The sequence below is a fragment of the Aotus nancymaae genome, unplaced genomic scaffold (assembly GCF_030222135.1).
Source record: "Aotus nancymaae isolate 86718 unplaced genomic scaffold, 86718_ANA_hifiasm-v0.15.2.pri h1tg000041l, whole genome shotgun sequence".
Classification (NCBI taxonomy): Eukaryota; Metazoa; Chordata; class Mammalia; order Primates; family Aotidae; genus Aotus; species Aotus nancymaae.
In genome coordinates, this window is record NW_026988455.1 from 45,488,554 (window position 1) to 45,513,735 (window position 25,182).

Sequence of the window (25,182 nt, forward strand, 5' to 3'; positions counted from 1 at the left end):
TCTAAATCCAAAACGCAGCTATCTAACAGAACGGTTGTCAATGTGAGCACTCAACTTCCAGAGTTAAACCCGTGTGTGGATTCAGCAGTCTGCAAACACTTTCTGTGCAGAGTTTCAAAACAGGCGTTTTCAGCCCAATACCGGCATATGGAAGAAACAGCAGAAAGCACAGGGAAATATCTGCTTCTAAATCCAAAACGCAGCTATCTAACAGAACGGTTGTCAATGTGTGCACTCAACTTCCAGAGTTAAACCCGTGTGTGGATTCAGCAGTCTGCAAACACTTTCTGCGCAGAGTTTCAAAACAGGCGTTTTCAGCCCAATACCGGCATATGGAAGAAACAGCAGAAAGCCCAGGGAAATATCTGCTTCTAAATCCAAAACGCAGCTATCTAACAGAACGGTTGTCAATGTGTGCACTCAAATTCCAGAGTTAAACCCGTGTGTGGATTCAGCAGTCTGCAAACACTTTCTGTGCAGAGTTTCAAAACAGGCGTTTTCAGCCCAATACCGGCATATGGAAGAAACAGCAGAAAGCCCAGGGAAATATCTGCTTCTAAATCCAAAACGCAGCTATCTAACAGAACGGTTGTCAATGTGAGCACTCAACTTCCAGAGTTAAACCCGTGTGTGGATTCAGCAGTCTGCAAACACTTTCTGTGCAGAGTTTCAAAACAGGCGTTTTCAGCCCAATACCGGCATATGGAAGAAACAGCAGAAAGCACAGGGAAATATCTGCTTCTAAATCCAAAACGCAGCTATCTAACAGAACGGTTGTCAATGTGAGCACTCAACTTCCAGAGTTAAACCCGTGTGTGGATTCAGCAGTCTGCAAACACTTTCTGTGCAGAGTTTCAAAACAGGCGTTTTCAGCCCAATACCGGCATATGGAAGAAACAGCAGAAAGCCCAGGGAAATATCTGCTTCTAAATCCAAAACGCAGCTATCTAACAGAACGGTTGTCAATGTGTGCACTCAACTTCCAGAGTTAAACCCGTGTGTGGATTCAGCAGTCTGCAAACTCTTTCTGTGCAGAGTTTCAAAACAGGCGTTTTCAGCCCAATACCGGCATATGGAAGAAACAGCAGAAAGCCCAGGGAAATATCTGCTTCTAAATCCAAAACGCAGCTATCTAACAGAACGGTTGTCAATGTGTGCACTCAACTTCCAGAGATAAACCCGTGTGTGGATTCAGCAGTCTGCAAACACTTTCTGTGCAGAGTTTCAAAACAGACGTTTTCAGCCCATTACCGGCATATGGAACAAACAGCAGAAAGCCCAGGGAAATATCTGCTTCTAAATCCAAAACGCAGCTATCTATCAGAACGGTTGTCAATGTGTGCCCTCAACTTCCAGAGTTAAACCCGTGTGTGGATTCAGCAGTCTGCAAACACTTTCTGTGCAGAGTTTCAAAACAGACGTTTTCAGCCCATTACCGGCATATGGAAGAAACAGCAGAAAGCCCAGGGAAATATCTGCTTCTAAATCCAAAACGCAGCTATCTATCAGAACGGTTGTCAATGTGTGCACTCAACTTCCAGAGTTAAACCCGTGTGTGGATTCAGCAGTCTGCAAACACTTTCTGTGCAGAGTTTCAAAACAGGCGTTTTCAGCCCAATACCGGCATATGGAAGAAACAGCAGAAAGCCCAGGGAAATATCTGCTTCTAAATCCAAAACGCAGCTATCTAACAGAACGGTTGTCAATGTGTGCACTCAACTTCCAGAGTTAAACCCGTGTGTGGATTCAGCAGTCTGCAAACACTTTCTGTGCAGAGTTTCAAAACAGACGTTTTCAGCCCATTACCGGCATATGGAAGAAACAGCAGAAAGCACAGGGAAATATCTGCTTCTAAATCCAAAACGCAGCTATCTTACAGAACGGTTGTCAATGTGTGCACTCAACTTCCAGAGTTAAACCCGTGTGTGGATTCAGCAGTCTGCAAACACTTTCTGTGCAGAGTTTCAAAACAGGCGTTTTCAGCCCAATACCGGCATATGGAAGAAACAGCAGAAAGCCCAGGGAAATATCTGCTTCTAAATCCAAAACGCAGCTATCTAACAGAACGGTTGTCAATGTGAGCACTCAACTTCCAGAGTTAAACCCGTGTGTGGATTCAGCAGTCTGCAAACACTTTCTGTGCAGAGTTTCAAAACAGGCGTTTTCAGCCCAATACCGGCATATGGAAGAAACAGCAGAAAGCACAGGGAAATATCTGCTTCTAAATCCAAAACGCAGCTATCTAACAGAACGGTTGTCAATGTGTGCACTCAACTTCCAGAGGTAAACCCGTGTGTGGATTCAGCAGTCTGCAAACACTTTCTGTGCACAGTTTCAAAACAGGCGTTTTCAGCCCAATACCGGCATATGGAAGAAACAGCAGAAAGCCCAGGGAAATATCTGCTTCTAAATCCAAAACGCAGCTATCTAACAGAACGGTTGTCAATGTGTGCACTCAACTTCCAGAGTTAAACCCGTGTGTGGATTCAGCAGTCTGCAAACACTTTCTCTGCAGAGTTTCAAAACAGGCGTTTTCAGCCCAATACCGGCATATGGAAAAAACAGCAGAAAGCCCAGGGAAATATCTGCTTCTAAATCCAAAACGCAGCTATCTAACAGAACGGTTGTCAATGTGAGCACTCAACTTCCAGAGTTAAACCCGTGTGTGGATTCAGCAGTCTGCAAACACTTTCTGTGCAGAGTTTCAAAACAGGCGTTTTCAGCCCAATACCGGCATATGGAAGAAACAGCAGAAAGCCCAGGGAAATATCTGCTTCTAAATCCAAAACGCAGCTATCTAACAGAACGGTTGTCAATGTGAGCACTCAACTTCCAGAGTTAAACCCGTGTGTGGATTCAGCAGTCTGCAAACACTTTCTGTGCAGAGTTTCAAAACAGGCGTTTTCAGCCCAATACCGGCATATGGAAGAAACAGCAGAAAGCACAGGGAAATATCTGCTTCTAAATCCAAAACGCAGCTATCTAACAGAACGGTTGTCAATGTGTGCACTCAACTTCCAGAGTTAAACCCGTGTGTGGATTCAGCAGTCTGCAAACACTTTCTGTGCAGAGTTTCAAAACAGGCGTTTTCAGCCCAATACCAGCATATGGAAGAAACAGCAGAAAGCCCAGGGAAATATCTGCTTCTAAATCCAAAACGCTGCTATCTAACAGAACGGTTGTCAATGTGAGCACTCAACTTCCAGAGTTAAACGCGTGTGTGGATTCAGCAGTCTGCAAACACTTTCTGTGCAGAGTTTCAAAACAGGCGTTTTCAGCCCAATACCGGCATATGGAAGAAACAGCAGAAAGCCCAGGGAAATATCTGATTCTAAATCCAAAACGCAGCTATCTAACAGAACGGTTGTCAATGTGTGCACTCAACTTCCAGAGTTAAACCCGTGTGTGGATCCAGCAGTCTGCAAACACTTTCTGTGCAGAGTTTCAAAACAGACGTTTTCAGCCCATTACCGGCATATGGAAGAAACAGCAGAAAGCACAGGGAAATATCTGCTTCTAAATCCAAAACGCAGCTATCTAACAGAACGGTTGTCAATGTGTGCACTCAACTTCCAGAGTTAAACCCGTGTGTGGATTCAGCAGTCTGCAAACACTTTCTCTGCAGAGTTTCAAAACAGGCGTTTTCAGCCCAATACCGGCATATGGAAGAAACAGCAGAAAGCCCAGGGAAATATCTGCTTCTAAATCCAAAACGCAGCTATCTAACAGAACGGTTGTCAATGTGTGCCCTCAACTTCCAGAGTTAAACCCGTGTGTGGATTCAGCAGTCTGCAAACACATTCTGTGCAGAGTTTCAAAACAGACGTTTTCAGCCCATTACCGGCATATGGAAGAAACAGCAGAAAGCCCAGGGAAATATCTGCTTCTAAATCCAAAACGCAGCTATCTATCAGAACGGTTGTCAATGTGTGCACTCAACTTCCAGAGTTAAACCCGTGTGTGGATTCAGCAGTCTGCAAACACTTTCTGTGCAGAGTTTCAAAACAGGCGTTTTCAGCCCAATACCGGCATATGGAAGAAACAGCAGAAAGCCCAGGGAAATATCTGCTTCTAAATCCAAAACGCAGCTATCTAACAGAACGGTTGTCAATGTGTGCACTCAACTTCCAGAGTTAAACCCGTGTGTGGATTCAGCAGTCTGCAAACACTTTCTGTGCAGAGTTTCAAAACAGGCGTTTTCAGCCCAATACCGGCATATGGAAGAAACAGCAGAAAGCCCAGGGAAATATCTGCTTCTAAATCCAAAACGCAGCTATCTAACAGAACGGTTGTCAATGTGTGCACTCAACTTCCAGAGTTAAACCCGTGTGTGGATTCAGCAGTCTGCAAACACTTTCTGTGCAGAGTTTCAAAACAGGCGTTTTCAGCCCAATACCGGCATATGGAAGAAACAGCAGAAAGCCCAGGGAAATATCTGCTTCTAAATCCAAAACGCAGCTATCTAACAGAACGGTTGTCAATGTGAGCACTCAACTTCCAGAGTTAAACCCGTGTGTGGATTCAGCAGTCTGCAAACACTTTCTGTGCAGAGTTTCAAAACAGGCGTTTTCAGCCCAATACCGGCATATGGAAGAAACAGCAGAAAGCACAGGGAAATATCTGCTTCTAAATCCAAAACGCAGCTATCTAACAGAACGGTTGTCAATGTGAGCACTCAACTTCCAGAGTTAAACCCGTGTGTGGATTCAGCAGTCTGCAAACACTTTCTGTGCAGAGTTGCAAAACAGGCGTTTTCAGCCCAATACCGGCATATGGAAGAAACAGCAGAAAGCCCAGGGAAATATCTGCTTCTAAATCCAAAACGCAGCTATCTAACAGAACGGTTGTCAATGTGTGCACTCAACTTCCAGAGTTAAACCTGTGTGTGGATTCAGCAGTCTGCAAACTCTTTCTGTGCAGAGTTTCAAAACAGGCGTTTTCAGCCCAATACCGGCATATGGAAGAAACAGCAGAAAGCCCAGGGAAATATCTGCTTCTAAATCCAAAACGCAGCTATCTAACAGAACGGTTGTCAATGTGTGCACTCAACTTCCAGAGATAAACCCGTGTGTGGATTCAGCAGTCTGCAAACACTTTCTGTGCAGAGTTTCAAAACAGACGTTTTCAGCCCATTACCGGCATATGGAAGAAACAGCAGAAAGCCCAGGGAAATATCTGCTTCTAAATCCAAAACGCAGCTATCTATCAGAACGGTTGTCAATGTGTGCACTCAACTTCCAGAGTTAAACCCGTGTGTGGATTCAGCAGTCTGCAAACACTTTCTGTGCAGAGTTTCAAAACAGGCGTTTTCAGCCCAATACCGGCATATGGAAGAAACAGCAGAAAGCCCAGGGAAATATCTGCTTCTAAATCCAAAACGCAGCTATCTAACAGAACGGTTGTCAATGTGAGCACTCAACTTCCAGAGTTAAACCCGTGTGTGGATTCAGCAGTCTGCAAACACTTTCTGTGCAGAGTTTCAAAACAGGCGTTTTCAGCCCAATACCGGCATATGGAAGAAACAGCAGAAAGCCCAGGGAAATATCTGCTTCTAAATCCAAAACGCAGCTATCTAACAGAACGGTTGTCAATGTGAGCACTCAACTTCCAGAGTTAAACCCGTGTGTGGATTCAGCAGTCTGCAAACACTTTCTGTGCAGAGTTTCACAACAGGCGTTTTCAGCCCAATACCGGCATATGGAAGAAACAGCAGAAAGCACAGGGAAATATCTGCTTCTAAATCCAAAACGCAGCTATCTAACAGAACGGTTGTCAATGTGAGCACTCAACTTCCAGAGTTAAACCCGTGTGTGGATTCAGCAGTCTGCAAACACTTTCTGTGCAGAGTTTCAAAACAGGCGTTTTCAGCCCAATACCGGCATATGGAAGAAACAGCAGAAAGCCCAGGGAAATATCTGCTTCTAAATCCAAAACGCAGCTATCTAACAGAACGGTTGTCAATGTGTGCACTCAACTTCCAGAGTTAAACCCGTGTGTGGATTCAGCAGTCTGCAAACACTTTCTGTGCAGAGTTTCAAAACAGGCGTTTTCAGCCCAATACCGGCATATGGAAGAAACAGCAGAAAGCCCAGGGAAATATCTGCTTCTAAATCCAAAACGCAGCTATCTAACAGAACGGTTGTCAATGTGTGCACTCAACTTCCAGAGATAAACCCGTGTGTGGATTCAGCAGTCTGCAAACACTTTCTGTGCAGAGTTTCAAAACAGACGTTTTCAGCCCATTACCGGCATATGGAAGAAACAGCAGAAAGCCCAGGGAAATATCTGCTTCTAAATCCAAAACGCAGCTATCTATCAGAACGGTTGTCAATGTGTGCACTCAACTTCCAGAGTTAAACCCGTGTGTGGATTCAGCAGTCTGCAAACACTTTCTGTGCAGAGTTTCAAAACAGGCGTTTTCAGCCCAATACCGGCATATGGAAGAAACAGCAGAAAGCCCAGGGAAATATCTGCTTCTAAATCCAAAACGCAGCTATCTAACAGAACGGTTGTCAATGTGAGCACTCAACTTCCAGAGTTAAACCCGTGTGTGGATTCAGCAGTCTGCAAACACTTTCTCTGCAGAGTTTCAAAACAGGCGTTTTCAGCCCAATACCGGCATATGGAGGAAACAGCAGAAAGCACAGGGAAATATCTGCTTCTAAATCCAAAACGCAGCTATCTAACAGAACGGTTGTCAATGTGAGCACTCAACTTCCAGAGTTAAACCCGTGTGTGGATTCAGCAGTCTGCAAACACTTTCTGTGCAGAGTTTCAAAACAGGCGTTTTCAGCCCAATACCGGCATATGGAAGAAACAGCAGAAAGCACAGCGAAATATCTGCTTCTAAATCCAAAACGCAGCTATCTAACAGAACGGTTGTCAATGTGTGCACTCAACTTCCAGAGTTAAACCCGTGTGTGGATTCAGCAGTCTGCAAACACTTTCTGTGCAGAGTTTCAAAACAGGCGTTTTCAGCCCAATACCGGCATATGGAAGAAACAGCAGAAAGCCCAGGGAAATATCTGCTTCTAAATCCAAAACGCAGCTATCTAACAGAACGGTTGTCAATGTGTGCACTCAACTTCCAGAGATAAACCCTTGTGTGGATTCAGCAGTCTGCAAACACTTTCTGTGCAGAGTTTCAAAACAGACGTTTTCAGCCCATTACCGGCATATGGAAGAAACAGCAGAAAGCCCAGGGAAATATCTGCTTCTAAATCCAAAACGCAGCTATCTATCAGAACGGTTGTCAATGTGTGCACTCAACTTCCAGAGTTAAACCCGTGTGTGGATTCAGCAGTCTGCAAACACTTTCTGTGCAGAGTTTCAAAACAGGCGTTTTCAGCCCAATACCGGCATATGGAAGAAACAGCAGAAAGCCCAGGGAAATATCTGCTTCTAAATCCAAAACGCAGCTATCTAACAGAACGGTTGTCAATGTGTGCACTCAACTTCCAGAGTTAAACCCGTGTGTGGATTCAGCACTCTGCAAACACTTTCTGTGCAGAGTTTCAAAACAGACGTTTTCAGCCCATTACCGGCTTATGGAAGAAACAGCAGAAAGCACAGGGAAATATCTGCTTCTAAATCCAAAACGCAGCTATCTAACAGAACGGTTGTCAATGTGTGCACTCAACTTCCAGAGTTAAACCCGTGTGTGGATTCAGCAGTCTGCAAACACTTTCTGTGCAGAGTTTCAAAACAGGCGTTTTCAGCCCAATACCGGCATATGGAAGAAACAGCAGAAAGCCCAGGGAAATATCTGCTTCTAAATCCAAAACGCAGCTATCTAACAGAACGGTTGTCAATGTGAGCACTCAACTTCCAGAGTTAAACCCGTGTGTGGATTCAGCAGTCTGCAAACACTTTCTGTGCAGAGTTTCAAAACAGGCGTTTTCAGCCCAATACCGGCATATGGAAGAAACAGCAGAAAGCACAGGGAAATATCTGCTTCTAAATCCAAAACGCAGCTATCTAACAGAACGGTTGTCAATGTGTGCACTCAACTTCCAGAGTTAAACCCGTGTGTGGATTCAGCAGTCTGCAAACACTTTCTGTGCAGAGTTTCAAAACAGGCGTTTTCAGCCCAATACCGGCATATGGAAGAAACAGCAGAAAGCCCAGGGAAATATCTGCTTCTAAATCCAAAACGCAGCTATCTAACAAAACGGTTGTCAATGTGTGCACTCAACTTCCAGAGTTAAACCCGTGTGTGGATTCAGCAGTCTGCAAACACTTTCTGTGCAGAGTTTCAAAACAGACGTTTTCAGCCCATTACCGGCATATGGAAGAAACAGCAGAAAGCACAGGGAAATATCTGCTTCTAAATCCAAAAAGCAGCTATCTAACAGAACGGTTGTCAATGTTTGCACTCAACTTCCAGAGTTAAACCCGTGTGTGGATTCAGCAGTCTGCAAACTCTTTCTGTGCAGAGTTTCAAAACAGGCGTTTTCAGCCCAATACCGGCATATGGAAGAAACAGCAGAAAGCCCAGGGAAATATCTGCTTCTAAATCCAAAACGCAGCTATCTAACAGAACGGTTGTCAATGTGTGCACTCAACTTCCAGAGTTAAACCCGTGTGTGGATTCAGCAGTCTGCAAACACTTTCTCTGCAGAGTCCCAAAACAGACGTTTTCAGCCCAATACTGGCATATGGAAGAAACAGCAGAAAGCACAGGGAAATATCTGCTTCTAAATCCAAAACGCAGCTATCTAACAGAACGGTTGTCAATGTGTGCACTCAACTTCCAGAGTTAAACCCGTGTGTGGATTCAGCAGTCTGCAAACACTTTCTGTGCAGAGTTTCAAAACAGGCGTTTTCAGCCCAATACCGGCATATGGAAGAAACAGCAGAAAGCCCAGGGAAATATCTGCTTCTAAATCCAAAACGCAGCTATCTAACAGAACGGTTGTCAATGTGTGCACTCAACTTCCAGAGTTAAACCCGTGTGTGGATTCAGCAGTCTGCAAACACTTTCTGTGCAGAGTTTCAAAACAGACGTTTTCAGCCCATTACCGGCATATGGAAGAAACAGCAGAAAGCACAGGGAAATATCTGCTTCTAAATCCAAAACGCAGCTATCTAACAGAACGGTTGTCAATGTGTGCACTCAACTTCCAGAGTTAAACCCGTGTGTGGATTCAGCAGTCTGCAAACATTTTCTGTGCAGAGTTTCAAAACAGGCGTTTTCAGCCCAATACCGGCATATGGAAGAAACAGCAGAAAGCCCAGGGAAATATCTGCTTCTAAATCCAAAACGCAGCTATCTAACAGAACGGTTGTCAATGTGTGCACTCAACTTCCAGAGTTAAACCCGTGTGTGGATTCAGCAGTCTGCAAACACTTTCTGTGCAGAGTTTCAAAACAGGCGTTTTCAGCCCAATACCGGCATATGGAAGAAACAGCAGAAAGCCCAGGGAAATATCTGATTCTAAATCCAAAACGCAGCTATCTAACAGAACGGTTGTCAATGTGTGCACTCAACTTCCAGAGTTAAACCCGTGTGTGGATTCAGCAGTCTGCAAACACTTTCTGTGCAGAGTTTCAAAACAGACGTTTTCAGCCCATTACCGGCATATGGAAGAAACAGCAGAAAGCCCAGGGAAATATCTGCTTCTAAATCCAAAACGCAGCTATCTATCAGAACGGTTGTCAATGTGTGCACTCAACTTCCAGAGTTAAACCCGTGTGTGGATTCAGCAGTCTGCAAACACTTTCTGTGCAGAGTTTCAAAACAGGCGTTTTCAGCCCAATACCGGCATATGGAAGAAACAGCAGAAAGCCCAGGGAAATATCTGCTTCTAAATCCAAAACGCAGCTATCTAACAGAACGGTTGTCAATGTGTGCACTCAACTTAAAGAGTTAAACCCGTGTGTGGATTCAGCAGTCTGCAAACACTTTCTGTGCAGAGTTTCAAAACAGACGTTTTCAGCCCTTTACCGGCATATGGAAGAAACAGCAGAAAGCACAGGGAAATATCTGCTTCTAAATCCAAAACGCAGCTATCTAACAGAACGGTTGTCAATGTGTGCACTCAACTTCCAGAGTTAAACCCGTGTGTGGATTCAGCAGTCTGCAAACACTTTCTGTGCAGAGTTTCAAAACAGGCGTTTTCAGCCCAATACCGGCATATGGAAGAAACAGCAGAAAGCCCAGGGAAATATCTGCTTCTAAATCCAAAACGCAGCTATCTAACAGAACGGTTGTCAATGTGAGCACTCAACTTCCAGAGTTAAACCCGTGTGTGGATTCAGCAGTCTGCAAACACTTTCTGTGCAGAGTTTCAAAACAGGCGTTTTCAGCCCAATACCGGCATATGGAAGAAACAGCAGAAAGCACAGGGAAATATCTGCTTCTAAATCCAAAACGCAGCTATCTAACAGAACGGTTGTCAATGTGTGCACTCAACTTCCAGAGTTAAACCCGTGTGTGGATTCAGCAGTCTGCAAACACTTTCTGTGCAGAGTTTCAAAACAGGCGTTTTCAGCCCAATACCGGCATATGGAAGAAACAGCAGAAAGCCCAGGGAAATATCTGCTTCTAAATCCAAAACGCAGCTATCTAACAGAACGGTTGTCAATGTGTGCACTCAACTTCCAGAGTTAAACCCGTGTGTGGATTCAGCAGTCTGCAAACACTTTCTGTGCAGAGTTTCAAAACAGACGTTTTCAGCCCATTACCGGCATATGGAAGAAACAGCAGAAAGCACAGGGAAATATCTGCTTCTAAATCCAAAAAGCAGCTATCTAACAGAACGGTTGTCAATGTGTGCACTCAACTTCCAGAGTTAAACCCGTGTGTGGATTCAGCAGTCTGCAAACTCTTTCTGTGCAGAGTTTCAAAACAGGCGTTTTCAGCCCAATACCGGCATATGGAAGAAACAGCAGAAAGCCCAGGGAAATATCTGCTTCTAAATCCAAAACGCAGCTATCTAACAGAACGGTTGTCAATGTGTGCACTCAACTTCCAGAGTTAAACCCATGTGTGGATTCAGCAGTCTGCAAACACTTTCTCTGCAGAGTCCCAAAACAGACGTTTTCAGCCCAATACCGGCATATGGAAGAAACAGCAGAAAGCACAGGGAAATATCTGCTTCTAAATCCAAAACGCAGCTATCTAACAGAACGGTTGTCAATGTGTGCACTCAACTTCCAGAGTTAAACCCGTGTGTGGATTCAGCAGTCTGCAAACACTTTCTGTGCAGAGTTTCAAAACAGGCGTTTTCAGCCCAATACCGGCATATGGAAGAAACAGCAGAAAGCCCAGGGAAATATCTGCTTCTAAATCCAAAACGCAGCTATCTAACAGAACGGTTGTCAATGTGTGCACTCAACTTCCAGAGTTAAACCCGTGTGTGGATTCAGCAGTCTGCAAACACTTTCTGTGCAGAGTTTCAAAACAGGCGTTTTCAGCCCAATACCGGCATATGGAAGAAACAGCAGAAAGCCCAGGGAAATATCTGATTCTAAATCCAAAACGCAGCTATCTAACAGAACGGTTGTCAATGTGTGCACTCAACTTCCAGAGTTAAACCCGTGTGTGGATTCAGCAGTCTGCAAACACTTTATGTGCAGAGTTTCAAAACAGGCGTTTTCAGCCCGTTACCGGCATACGGAAGAAACAGCAGAAAGCCCAGGGAAATATCTGCTTCTAAATCCAAAACGCAGCTATCTAACAGAACGGTTGTCAATGTGTGCCCTCAACTTCCAGAGTTAAACCCGTGTGTGGATTCAGCAGTCTGCAAACACTTTCTGTGCAGAGTTTCAAAACAGACGTTTTCAGCCCATTACCGGCATATGGAAGAAACAGCAGAAAGCCCAGGAAAATATCTGCTTCTAAATCCAAAACGCAGCTATCTATCAGAACGGTTGTCAATGTGTGCACTCAACTTCCAGAGTTAAACCCGTGTGTGGATTCAGCAGTCTGCAAACACTTTCTGTGCAGAGTTTCAAAACAGGCGTTTTCAGCCCAATACCGGCATATGGAAGAAACAGCAGAAAGCCCAGGGAAATATCTGCTTCTAAATCCAAAACGCAGCTATCTAACAGAACGGTTGTCAATGTGTGCACTCAACTTCCAGAGTTAAACCCGTGTGTGGATTCAGCAGTCTGCAAACACTTTCTGTGCAGAGTTTCAAAACAGAGGTTTTCAGCCCTTTACCGGCATATGGAAGAAACAGCAGAAAGCACAGGGAAATATCTGCTTCTAAATCCAAAACGCAGCTATCTAACAGAACGGTTGTCAATGTGTGCACTCAACTTCCAGAGTTAAACCCGTGTGTGGATTCAGCAGTCTGCAAACACTTTCTGTGCAGAGTTTCAAAACAGGCGTTTTCAGCCCAATACCGGCATATGGAAGAAACAGCAGAAAGCCCAGGGAAATATCTGCTTCTAAATCCAAAACGCAGCTATCTAACAGAACGGTTGTCAATGTGTGCACTCAATTTCCAGAGTTAAACCCGTGTGTGGATTCAGCAGTCTGCAAACATTTTCTGTGCAGAGTTTCAAAACAGACGTTTTCAGCCCATTACCGGCATATGGAAGAAACAGCAGAAAGCACAGGGAAATATCTGCTTCTAAATCCAAAAAGCAGCTATCTAACAGAACGGTTGTCAATGTGTGCACTCAACTTCCAGAGTTAAACCCCTGTGTGGATTCAGCAGTCTGCAAACTCTTTCTGTGCAGAGTTTCAAAACAGGCGTTTTCAGCCCAATACCGGCATATGGAAGAAACAGCAGAAAGCCCAGGGAAATATCTGCTTCTAAATCCAAAACGCAGCTATCTAACAGAACGGTTGTCAATGTGTGCACTCAACTTCCAGAGTTAAACCCGTGTGTGGATTCAGCAGTCTGCAAACACTTTCTCTGCAGAGTCCCAAAACAGACGTTTTCAGCCCAATACCGGCATACGGAAGAAACAGCAGAAAGCACAGGGAAATATCTGCTTCTAAATCCAAAACGCAGCTATCTAACAGAACGGTTGTCAATGTGTGCACTCAACTTCCAGAGTTAAACCCGTGTGTGGATTCAGCAGTCTGCAAACACTTTCTGTGCAGAGTTTCAAAACAGGCGTTTTCAGCCCAATACCGGCATATGGAAGAAACAGCAGAAAGCCCAGGGAAATATCTGCTTCTAAATCCAAAACGCAGCTATCTAACAGAACGGTTGTCAATGTGTGCACTCAACTTCCAGAGTTAAACCCGTGTGTGGATTCAGCAGTCTGCAAACACTTTCTGTGCAGAGTTTCAAAACAGACGTTTTCAGCCCATTACCGGCATATGGAAGAAACAGCAGAAAGCACAGGGAAATATCTGCTTCTAAATCCAAAACGCAGCTATCTAACAGAACGGTTGTCAATGTGTGCACTCAACTTCCAGAGTTAAACCCGTGTGTGGATTCAGCAGTCTGCAAACACTTTCTGTGCAGAGTTTCAAAACAGGCGTTTTCAGCCCAATACCGGCATATGGAAGAAACAGCAGAAAGCCCAGGGAAATATCTGCTTCTAAATCCAAAACGCAGCTATCTAACAGAACGGTTGTCAATGTGAGCACTCAACTTCCAGAGTTAAACCCGTGTGTGGATTCAGCAGTCTGCAAACACTTTCTGTGCAGAGTTTCAAAACAGGCGTTTTCAGCCCAATACCGGCATATGGAAGAAACAGCAGAAAGCACAGGGAAATATCTGCTTCTAAATCCAAAACGCAGCTATCTAACAGAACGGTTGTCAATGTGTGCACTCAACTTCCAGAGTTAAACCCGTGTGTGGATTCAGCAGTCTGCAAACACTTTCTGTGCAGAGTTTCAAAACAGGCGTTTTCAGCCCAATACCGGCATATGGAAGAAACAGCAGAAAGCCCAGGGAAATATCTGCTTCTAAATCCAAAACGCAGCTATCTAACAGAACGGTTGTCAATGTGTGCACTCAACTTCCAGAGTTAAACCCGTGTGTGGATTCAGCAGTCTGCAAACACTTTCTGTGCAGAGTTTCAAAACAGACGTTTTCAGCCCATTACCGGCATATGGAAGAAACAGCAGAAAGCACAGGGAAATATCTGCTTCTAAATCCAAAAAGCAGCTATCTAACAGAACGGTTGTCAATGTGTGCACTCAACTTCCAGAGTTAAACCCGTGTGTGGATTCAGCAGTCTGCAAACTCTTTCTGTGCAGAGTTTCAAAACAGGCGTTTTCAGCCCAATACCGGCATATGGAAGAAACAGCAGAAAGCCCAGGGAAATATCTGCTTCTAAATCCAAAACGCAGCTATCTAACAGAACGGTTGTCAATGTGTGCACTCAACTTCCAGAGTTAAACCCATGTGTGGATTCAGCAGTCTGCAAACACTTTCTCTGCAGAGTCCCAAAACAGACGTTTTCAGCCCAATACCGGCATATGGAAGAAACAGCAGAAAGCACAGGGAAATATCTGCTTCTAAATCCAAAACGCAGCTATCTAACAGAACGGTTGTCAATGTGTGCACTCAACTTCCAGAGTTAAACCCGTGTGTGGATTCAGCAGTCTGCAAACACTTTCTGTGCAGAGTTTCAAAACAGGCGTTTTCAGCCCAATACCGGCATATGGAAGAAACAGCAGAAAGCCCAGGGAAATATCTGCTTCTAAATCCAAAACGCAGCTATCTAACAGAACGGTTGTCAATGTGTGCACTCAACTTCCAGAGTTAAACCCGTGTGTGGATTCAGCAGTCTGCAAACACTTTCTGTGCAGAGTTTCAAAACAGGCGTTTTCAGCCCAATACCGGCATATGGAAGAAACAGCAGAAAGCCCAGGGAAATATCTGATTCTAAATCCAAAACGCAGCTATCTAACAGAACGGTTGTCAATGTGTGCACTCAACTTCCAGAGTTAAACCCGTGTGTGGATTCAGCAGTCTGCAAACACTTTCTGTGCAGAGTTTCAAAACAGGCGTTTTCAGCCCGTTACCGGCATACGGAAGAAACAGCAGAAAGCCCAGGGAAATATCTGCTTCTAAATCCAAAACGCAGCTATCTAACAGAACGGTTGTCAATGTGTGCCCTCAACTTCCAGAGTTAAACCCGTGTGTGGATTCAGCAGTCTGCAAACACTTTCTGTGCAGAGTTTCAAAACAGACGTTTTCAGCCCATTACCGGCATATGGAAGAAACAGCAGAAAGCCCAGGGAAATATCTGCTTCTAAATCCAAAACGCAGCTATCTATCAGAACGGTTGTCAATGTGTGCACTCAACTTCCAGAGTTAAACCCGTGTGTGGATTCAGCAGTCTGCAAACACTTTCTGTGCAGAGTTTCAAAACAGGCGTTTTCAGCCCAATACCGGCATATGGAAGAAACAGCAGAAAGCCCAGGGAAATATCTGCTTCTAAATCCAAAACGCAGCTATCTAACAGAACGGTTGTCAATGTGTGCACTCAACTTCCAGAGTTAAACCCGTGTGTGGATTCAGCAGTCTGCAAACACTTTCTGTGCAGAGTTTCAAAACAGAGGTTTTCAGCCCTTTACCGGCATATGGAAGAAACAGCAGAAAGCACAGGGAAATATCTGCTTCTAAATCCAAAACGCAGCTATCTAACAGAACGGTTGTCAATGTGTGCACTCAACTTCCAGAGTTAAACCCGTGTGTGGATTCAGCAGTCTGCAAACACTTTCTGTGCAGAGTTTCAAAACAGGCGTTTTCAGCCCAATACCGGCATATGGAAGAAACAGCAGAAAGCCCAGGGAAATATCTGCTTCTAAATCCAAAACGCAGCTATCTAACAGAACGGTTGTCAATGTGTGCACTCAATTTCCAGAGTTAAACCCGTGTGTGGATTCAGCAGTCTGCAAACACTTTCTGTGCAGAGTTTCAAAACAGACGTTTTCAGCCCATTACTGGCATATGGAAGAAACAGCAGAAAGCACAGGGAAATATCTGCTTCTAAATCCAAAAAGCAGCTATCTAACAGAACGGTTGTCAATGTGTGCACTCAACTTCCAGAGTTAAACCCGTGTGTGGATTCAGCAGTCTGCAAACTCTTTCTGTGCAGAGTTTCAAAACAGGCGTTTTCAGCCCAATACCGGCATATGGAAGAAACAGCAGAAAGCCCAGGGAAATATCTGCTTCTAAATCCAAAACGCAGCTATCTAACAGAACGGTTGTCAATGTGTGCACTCAACTTCCAGAGTTAAACCCGTGTGTGGATTCAGCAGTCTGCAAACACTTTCTCTGCAGAGTCCCAAAACAGACGTTTTCAGCCCAATACCGGCATATGGAAGAAACAGCAGAAAGCACAGGGAAATATCTGCTTCTAAATCCAAAACGCAGCTATCTAACAGAACGGTTGTCAATGTGTGCACTCAACTTCCAGAGTTAAACCCGTGTGTGGATTCAGCAGTCTGCAAACACTTTCTGTGCAGAGTTTCAAAACAGGCGTTTTCAGCCCAATACCGGCATATGGAAGAAACAGCAGAAAGCCCAGGGAAATATCTGCTTCTAAATCCAAAACGCAGCTATCTAACAGAACGGTTGTCAATGTGTGCACTCAACTTCCAGAGTTAAACCCGTGTGTGGATTCAGCAGTCTGCAAACACTTTCTGTGCAGAGTTTCAAAACAGACGTTTTCAGCCCATTACCGGCATATGGAAGAAACAGCAGAAAGCACAGGGAAATATCTGCTTCTAAATCCAAAACGCAGCTATCTAACAGAACGGTTGTCAATGTGTGCACTCAACTTCCAGAGTTAAACCCGTGTGTGGATTCAGCAGTCTGCAAACACTTTCTGTGCAGAGTTTCAAAACAGGCGTTTTCAGCCCAATACCGGCATATGGAAGAAACAGCAGAAAGCCCAGGGAAATATCTGCTTCTAAATCCAAAACGCAGCTATCTAACAGAACGGTTGTCAATGTGTGCACTCAACTTCCAGAGTTAAACCCGTGTGTGGATTCAGCAGTCTGCAAACACTTTCTGTGCAGAGTTTCAAAACAGGCGTTTTCAGCCCAATACCGGCATATGGAAGAAACAGCAGAAAGCCCAGGGAAATATCTGCTTCTAAATCCAAAACGCAGCTATCTAACAGAACGGTTGTCAATGTGTGCACTCAACTTCCAGAGTTAAACCCGTGTGTGGATTCAGCAGTCTGCAAACACTTTCTGTGCAGAGTTTCAAAACAGACGTTTTCAGCCCATTACCGGCATATGGAAGAAACAGCAGAAAGCCCAGGGAAATATCTGCTTCTAAATCCAAAACGCAGCTATCTATCAGAACGGTTGTCAATGTGTGCACTCAACTTCCAGAGTTAAACCCGTGTGTGGATTCAGCAGTCTGCAAACACTTTCTGTGCAGAGTTTCAAAACAGGCGTTTTCAGCCCAATACCGGCATATGGAAGAAACAGCAGAAAGCCCAGGGAAATATCTGCTTCTAAATCCAAAACGCAGCTATCTAACAGAACGGTTGTCAATGTGAGCACTCAACTTCCAGAGTTAAACCCGTGTGTGGATTCAGCAGTCTGCAAACACTTTCTGTGCAGAGTTTCAAAACAGGCGTTTTCAGCCCAATACCGGCATATGGAAGAAACAGCAGAAAGCACAGGGAAATATCTGCTTCTAAATCCAAAACGCAGCTATCTAACAGAACGGTTGTCAATGTGTGCACTCAACTTCCAGAGTTAAACCTGTGTGTGGATTCAGCAGTCTGCAAACACTTTCGGTGCAGAGTTTCAAAACAGGCGTTTTCAGCCCAATACCGGCATATGGAAGAAACAGCAGAAAGCCCAGGGAAATATCTGCTTCTAAATCCAAAACGCAGCTATCTAACAGAACGGTTGTCAATGTGTGCACTCAACTTCCAGAGTTAAACCCGTGTGTGGATTCAGCAGTCTGCAAACACTTTCTGTGCAGAGTTTCAAAACAGACGTTTTCAGCCCATTACCGGCATATGGAAGAAACAGCAGAAAGCACAGGGAAATATCTGCTTCTAAATCCAAAAAGCAGCTATCTAACAGAACGGTTGTCAATGTGTGCACTCAACTTCCAGAGTTAAACCCGTGTGTGGATTCAGCAGTCTGCAAACTCTTTCTGTGCAGAGTTTCAAAACAGGCGTTTTCAGCCCAATACCGGCATATGGAAGAAACAGCAGAAAGCCCAGGGAAATATCTGCTTCTAAATCCAAAACGCAGCTATCTAACAGAACGGTTGTCAATGTGTGCACTCAACTTCCAGAGTTAAACCCGTGTGTGGATTCAGCAGTCTGCAAACACTTTCTGTGCAGAGTTTCAAAACAGACGTTTTCAGCCCTTTACCGGCATATGGAAGAAACAGCAGAAAGCACAGGGAAATATCTGCTTCTAAATCCAAAACGCAGCTATCTAACAGAACGGTTGTCAATGTGTGCACTCAACTTCCAGAGTTAAACCCGTGTGTGGATTCAGCAGTCTGCAAACACTTTCTGTGCAGAGTTTCAAAACAGGCGTTTTCAGCCCAATACCGGCATATGGAAGAAACAGCAGAAAGCCCAGGGAAATATCTGCTTCTAAATCCAAAACGCAGCTATCTAACAGAACGGTTGTCAATGTGAGCACTCAACTTCCAGAGTTAAACCCGTGTGTGGATTCAGCAGTCTGCAAACACTTTCTGTGCAGAGTTTCTAAACAGGCGTTTTCAGCCCAATACCGGCATATGGAAGAAACAGCAGAAAGCACAGGGAAATATCTGCTTCTAAATCCAAAACGCAGCTATCTAACAGAACGGTTGTCAATGTGTGCACTCAACTTCCAGAGTTAAACCCGTGTGTGGATTCAGCAGTCTGCAAACACTTTCTGTGCAGAGTTTCAAAACAGGCGTTTTCAGCCCAATACCGGCATATGGAAGAAACAGCAGAAAGCCCAGGGAAATATCTGCTTCTAAATCCAAAACGCAGCTATCTAACAGAACGGTGTCAATGTGTGCACTCAACTTCCAGAGTTAAACCCGTGTGTGGATTCAGCAGTCTGCAAACACTTTCTCTGCAGAGTTTCAAAACAGGCGTTTTCAGCCCAATACCGGCATATGGAAGAAACAGCAGAAAGCCCAGGGAAATATCTGCTTCTAAATCCAAAACGCAGCTATCTAACAGAACGGTTGTCAATGTGAGCACTCAACTTCCAGAGTTAAACCCGTGTGTGGATTCAGCAGTCTGCAAACACTTTCTGTGCAGAGTTTCAAAACAGGCGTTTTCAGCCCAATACCGGCATATGGAAGAAACAGCAGAAAGCACAGGGAAATATCTGCTTCTAAATCCAAAACGCAGCTATCTAACAGAACGGTTGTCAATGTGAGCACTCAACTTCCAGAGTTAAACCCGTGTGTGGATTCAGCAGTCTGCAAACACTTTCTGTGCAGAGTTTCAAAACAGGCGTTTTCAGCCCAATACCGGCATATGGAAGAAACAGCAGAAAGCCCAGGGAAATATCTGCTTCTAAATCCAAAACGCAGCTATCTAACAGAACGGTTGTCAATGTGTGCACTCAACTTCCAGAGTTAAACCCGTGTGTGGATTCAGCAGTCTGCAAACACTTTCTGTGCAGAGTTTCAAAACAGACGTTTTCAGCCCATTACCGGCATATGGAAGAAACAGCAGAAAGCACAGGGAAATATCTGCTTCTAAATCCAAAACGCAGCTATCTAACAGAACGGTTGTCAATGTGTGCACTCAACTTCCAGAGTTAAACCCGTGTGTGGATTCAGCAGTCTGCAAACACTTTCTGTGCAGAGTTTCAAAACAGGCGTTTTCAGCCCAATACCGGCATATGGAAGAAACAGCAGAAAGCCCAGGGAAATATCTGCTTCTAAATCCAAAACGCAGCTATCTAACAGAACGGTTGTCAATGTGAGCACTCAACTTCCAGAGTTAAACCCGTGTGTGGATTCAGCAGTCTGCAAACACTTTCTGTGCAGAGTTTCAAAACAGGCGTTTTCAGCCCAATACCGGCATATGGAAGAAACAGCAGAAAGCACAGGGAAATATCTGCTTCTAAATCCAAAACGCAGCTATCTAACAGAACGGTTGTCAATGTGTGCACTCAACTTCCAGAATTAAACCTGTGTGTGGATTCAGCAGTCTGCAAACACTTTCTGTGCAGAGTTTCAAAACAGGCGTTTTCAGCCCAATACCGGCATATGGAAGAAACAGCAGAAAGCCCAGGGAAATATCTGCTTCTAAATCCAAAACGCAGCTATCTAACAGAACGGTTGTCAATGTGTGCACTCAACTTCCAGAGTTAAACCCGTGTGTGGATTCAGCAGTCTGCAAACACTTTCTGTGCAGAGTTTCAAAACAGACGTTTTCAGCCCATTACCGGCATATGGAAGAAACAGCAGAAAGTACAGGGAAATATCTGCTTCTAAATCCAAAAAGCAGCTATCTAACAGAACGGTTGTCAATGTGTGCACTCAACTTCCAGAGTTAAACCCGTGTGTGGATTCAGCAGTCTGCAAACTCTTTCTGTGCAGAGTTTCAAAACAGGCGTTTTCAGCCCAATACCGGCATATGGAAGAAACAGCAGAAAGCCCAGGGAAATATCTGCTTCTAAATCCAAAACGCAGCTATCTAACAGAACGGTTGTCAATGTGTGCACCCAACTTCCAGAGTTAAACCCATGTGTGGATTCAGCAGTCTGCAAACACTTTCTCTGCAGAGTCCCAAAACAGACGTTTTCAGCCCTTTACCGGCATATGGAAGAAACAGCAGAAAGCACAGGGAAATATCTGCTTCTAAATCCAAAACGCAGCTATCTAACAGAACGGTTGTCAATGTGTGCACTCAACTTCCAGAGTTAAACCCGTGTGTGGATTCAGCAGTCTGCAAACACTTTCTGTGCAGAGTTTCAAAACAGGCGTTTTCAGCCCAATACCGGCATATGGAAGAAACAGCAGAAAGCCCAGGGAAATATCTGCTTCTAAATCCAAAACGCAGCTATCTAACAGAACGGTTGTCAATGTGAGCACTCAACTTCCAGAGTTAAACCCGTGTGTGGATTCAGCAGTCTGCAAACACTTTCTGTGCAGAGTTTCTAAACAGGCGTTTTCAGCCCAATACCGGCATATGGAAGAAACAGCAGAAAGCACAGGGAAATATCTGCTTCTAAATCCAAAACGCAGCTATCTAACAGAACGGTTGTCAATGTGTGCACTCAACTTCCAGAGTTAAACCCGTGTGTGGATTCAGCAGTCTGCAAACACTTTCTGTGCAGAGTTTCAAAACAGGCGTTTTCAGCCCAATACCGGCATATGGAAGAAACAGCAGAAAGCCCAGGGAAATATCTGCTTCTAAATCCAAAACGCAGCTATCTAACAGAACGGTGTCAATGCGTGCACTCAACTTCCAGAGTTAAACCCGTGTGTGGATTCAGCAGTCTGCAAACACTTTCTCTGCAGAGTTTCAAAACAGGCGTTTTCAGCCCAATACCGGCATATGGAAGAAACAGCAGAAAGCCCAGGGAAATATCTGCTTCTAAATCCAAAACGCAGCTATCTAACAGAACGGTTGTCAATGTGAGCACTCAACTTCCAGAGTTAAACCCGTGTGTGGATTCAGCAGTCTGCAAACACTTTCTGTGCAGAGTTTCAAAACAGGCGTTTTCAGCCCAATACCGTCATATGGAAGAAACAGCAGAAAGCACAGGGAAATATCTGCTTCTAAATCCAAAACGCAGCTATCTAACAGAACGGTTGTCAATGTGAGCACTCAACTTCCAGAGTTAAACCCGTGTGTGGATTCAGCAGTCTGCAAACACTTTCTGTGCAGAGTTTCAAAACAGGCGTTTTCAGCCCAATACCGGCATATGGAAGAAACAGCAGAAAGCCCAGGGAAATATCTGCTTCTAAATCCAAAACGCAGCTATCTAACATAACGGTTGTCAATGTGTGCACTCAACTTCCAGAGTTAAACCGGTGTGTGGATTCAGCAGTCTGCAAACACTTTCTGTGCAGAGTTTCAAAACAGGCGTTTTCAGCCCAATACCGGCATATGGAAGAAACAGCAGAAAGCCCAGGGAAATATCTGCTTCTAAATCCAAAACGCAGCTATCTAACAGAACGGTTGTCAATGTGTGCACTCAACTTCCAGAGTTAAACCCGTGTGTGGATTCAGCAGTCTGCAAACACTTTCTGTGCAGAGTTTCAAAACAGGCGTTTTCAGCCCAATACCGGCATATGGAAGAAACAGCAGAAAGCCCAGGGAAATATCTGCTTCTAAATCCAAAACGCAGCTATCTAACAGAACGGTTGTCAATGTGTGCACTCAACTTCCAGAGTTAAACCCGTGTGTGGATTCAGCAGTCTGCAAACACTTTCTGTGCAGAGTTTCAAAACAGACGTTTTCAGCCCATTACCGGCATATGGAAGAAACAGCAGAAAGCCCAGGGAAATATCTGCTTCTAAATCCAAAACGGAGCTATCTATCAGAACGGTTGTCAATGTGTGCACTCAACTTCCAGAGTTAAACCCGTGTGTGGATTCAGCAGTCTGCAAACACTTTCTGTGCAGAGTTTCAAAACAGGCGTTTTCAGCCCAATACCGGCATATGGAAGAAACAGCAGAAAGCCCAGGGAAATATCTGCTTCTAAATCCAAAACGCAGCTATCTAACAGAACGGTTGTCAATGTGTGCACTCAACTTCCAGAGTTAAACCCGTGTGTGGATTCAGCAGTCTGCAAACACTTTCTGTGCAGAGTTTCAAAACAGACGTTTTCAGCCCTTTACCGGCATATGGAAGAAACAGCAGAAAGCACAGGGAAATATCTGCTTCTAAATCCAAAACGCAGCTATCTAACAGAACGGTTGTCAATGTGTGCACTCAACTTCCAGAGTTAAACCCGTGTGTGGATTCAGCAGTCTGCAAACACTTTCTGTGCAGAGTTTCAAAACAGGCGTTTTCAGCCCAATACCGGCATATGGAAGAAACAGCAGAAAGCCCAGGGAAATATCTGCTTCTAAATCCAAAACGCAGCTATCTAACAGAACGGTTGTCAATGTGTGCACTCAACTTCCAGAGTTAAACCCGTGTGTGGATTCAGTAGTCTGCAAACACTTTCTCTGCAGAGTTTCAAAACAGGCGTTTTCAGCCCAATACCGGCATATGGAAGAAACAGCAGAAAGCCCAGGGAAATATCTGCTTCTAAATCAAAAACGCAGCTATCTAACAGAACGGTTGTCAATGTGAGCACTCAACTTCCAGAGTTAAACCCGTGTGTGGATTCAGCAGTCTGCAAACTCTTTCTGTGTAGAGTTTCAAAACAGGCGTTTTCAGCCCAATACCGGCATATGGAAGAAACAGCAGAAAGCACAGGGAAATATCTGCTTCTAAATCCAAAACGCAGCTATCTAACAGAACGGTTGTCAATGTGAGCACTCAACTTCCAGAGTTAAACCCGTGTGTGGATTCAGCAGTCTGCAAACACTTTCTGTGCAGAGTTTCAAAACAGGCGTTTTCAGCCCAATACCGGCATATGGAAGAAACAGCAGAAAGCCCAGGGAAATATCTGCTTCTAAATCCAAAACGCAGCTATCTAACAGAACGGTTGTCAATGTGTGCACTCAACTTCCAGAGTTAAACCAGTGTGTGGATTCAGCAGTCTGCAAACACTTTCTGTGCAGAGTTTCAAAACAGGCGTTTTCAGCCCAATACCGGCATATGGAAGAAACAGCAGAAAGCCCAGGGAAATATCTGCTTCTAAATCCAAAACGCAGCTATCTAACAGAACGGTTGTCAATGTGTGCACTCAACTTCCAGAGTTAAACCCGTGTGTGGATTCAGCAGTCTGCAAACACTTTCTGTGCAGAGTTTCAAAACAGGCGTTTTCAGCCCAATACCGGCATATGGAAGAAACAGCAGATAGCCCAGGGAAATATCTGATTCTAAATCCAAAACGCAGCTATCTAACAGAACGGTTGTCAATGTGTGCACTCAACTTCCAGAGTTAAACCCGTGTGTGGATTCAGCAGTCTGCAAACACTTTCTGTGCAGAGTTTCAAAACAGACGTTTTCAGCCCGTTACCGGCATATGGAAGAAACAGCAGAAAGCACAGGGAAATATCTGCTTCTAAATCCAAAACGCAGCTATCTAACAGAACGGTTGTCAATGTGTGCACTCAACTTCCAGAGTTAAACCCGTGTGTGGATTCAGCAGTCTGCAAACACTTTCTGTGCAGAGTTTCAAAACAGGCGTTTTCAGCCCAATACCGGCATATGGAAGAAACAGCAGAAAGCCCAGGGAAATATCTGCTTCTAAATCCAAAACGCAGCTATCTAACAGAACGGTTGTCAATGTGTGCACTCAACTTCCAGAGTTAAACCCGTGTGTGGATTCAGCAGTCTGCAAACACTTTCTGTGCAGAGTTTCAAAACAGACGTTTTCAGCCCATTACCGGCATATGGAAGAAACAGCAGAAAGCACAGGGAAATATCTGCTTCTAAATCCAAAACGCAGCTATCTAACAGAACGGTTGTCAATGTGTGCACTCAACTTCCAGAGTTAAACCCGTGTGTGGATTCAGCAGTCTGCAAACACTTTCTGTGCAGAGTTTCAAAACAGGCGTTTTCAGCCCAATACCGGCATATGGAAGAAACAGCAGAAAGCCCAGGGAAATATCTGCTTCTAAATCCAAAACGCAGCTATCTAACAGAACGGTTGTCAATGTGAGCACTCAACTTCCAGAGCTAAACCCGTGTGTGGATTCAGCAGTCTGCAAACACTTTCTGTGCAGAGTTTCAAAACAGGCGTTTTCAGCCCAATACCGGCATATGGAAGAAACAGCAGAAAGCCCAGGGAAATATCTGCTTCTAAATCCAAAACGCAGCTATCTAACAGAACGGTTGTCAATGTGTGCACTCAACTTCCAGAGTTAAACCCGTGTGTGGATTCAGCAGTCTGCAAACACTTTCTGTGCAGAGTTTCAAAACAGGCGTTTTCAGCCCAATACCGGCATATGGAAGAAACAGCAGATAGCCCAGGGAAATATCTGATTCTAAATCCAAAACGCAGCTATCTAACAGAACGGTTGTCAATGTGTGCACTCAACTTCCAGAGTTAAACCCGTGTGTGGATTCAGCAGTCTGCAAACACTTTCTGTGCAGAGTTTCAAAACAGGCGTTTTCAGCCCGTTACCGGCATATGGAAGAAACAGCAGAAAGCACAGGGAAATATCTGCTTCTAAATCCAAAACGCAGCTATCT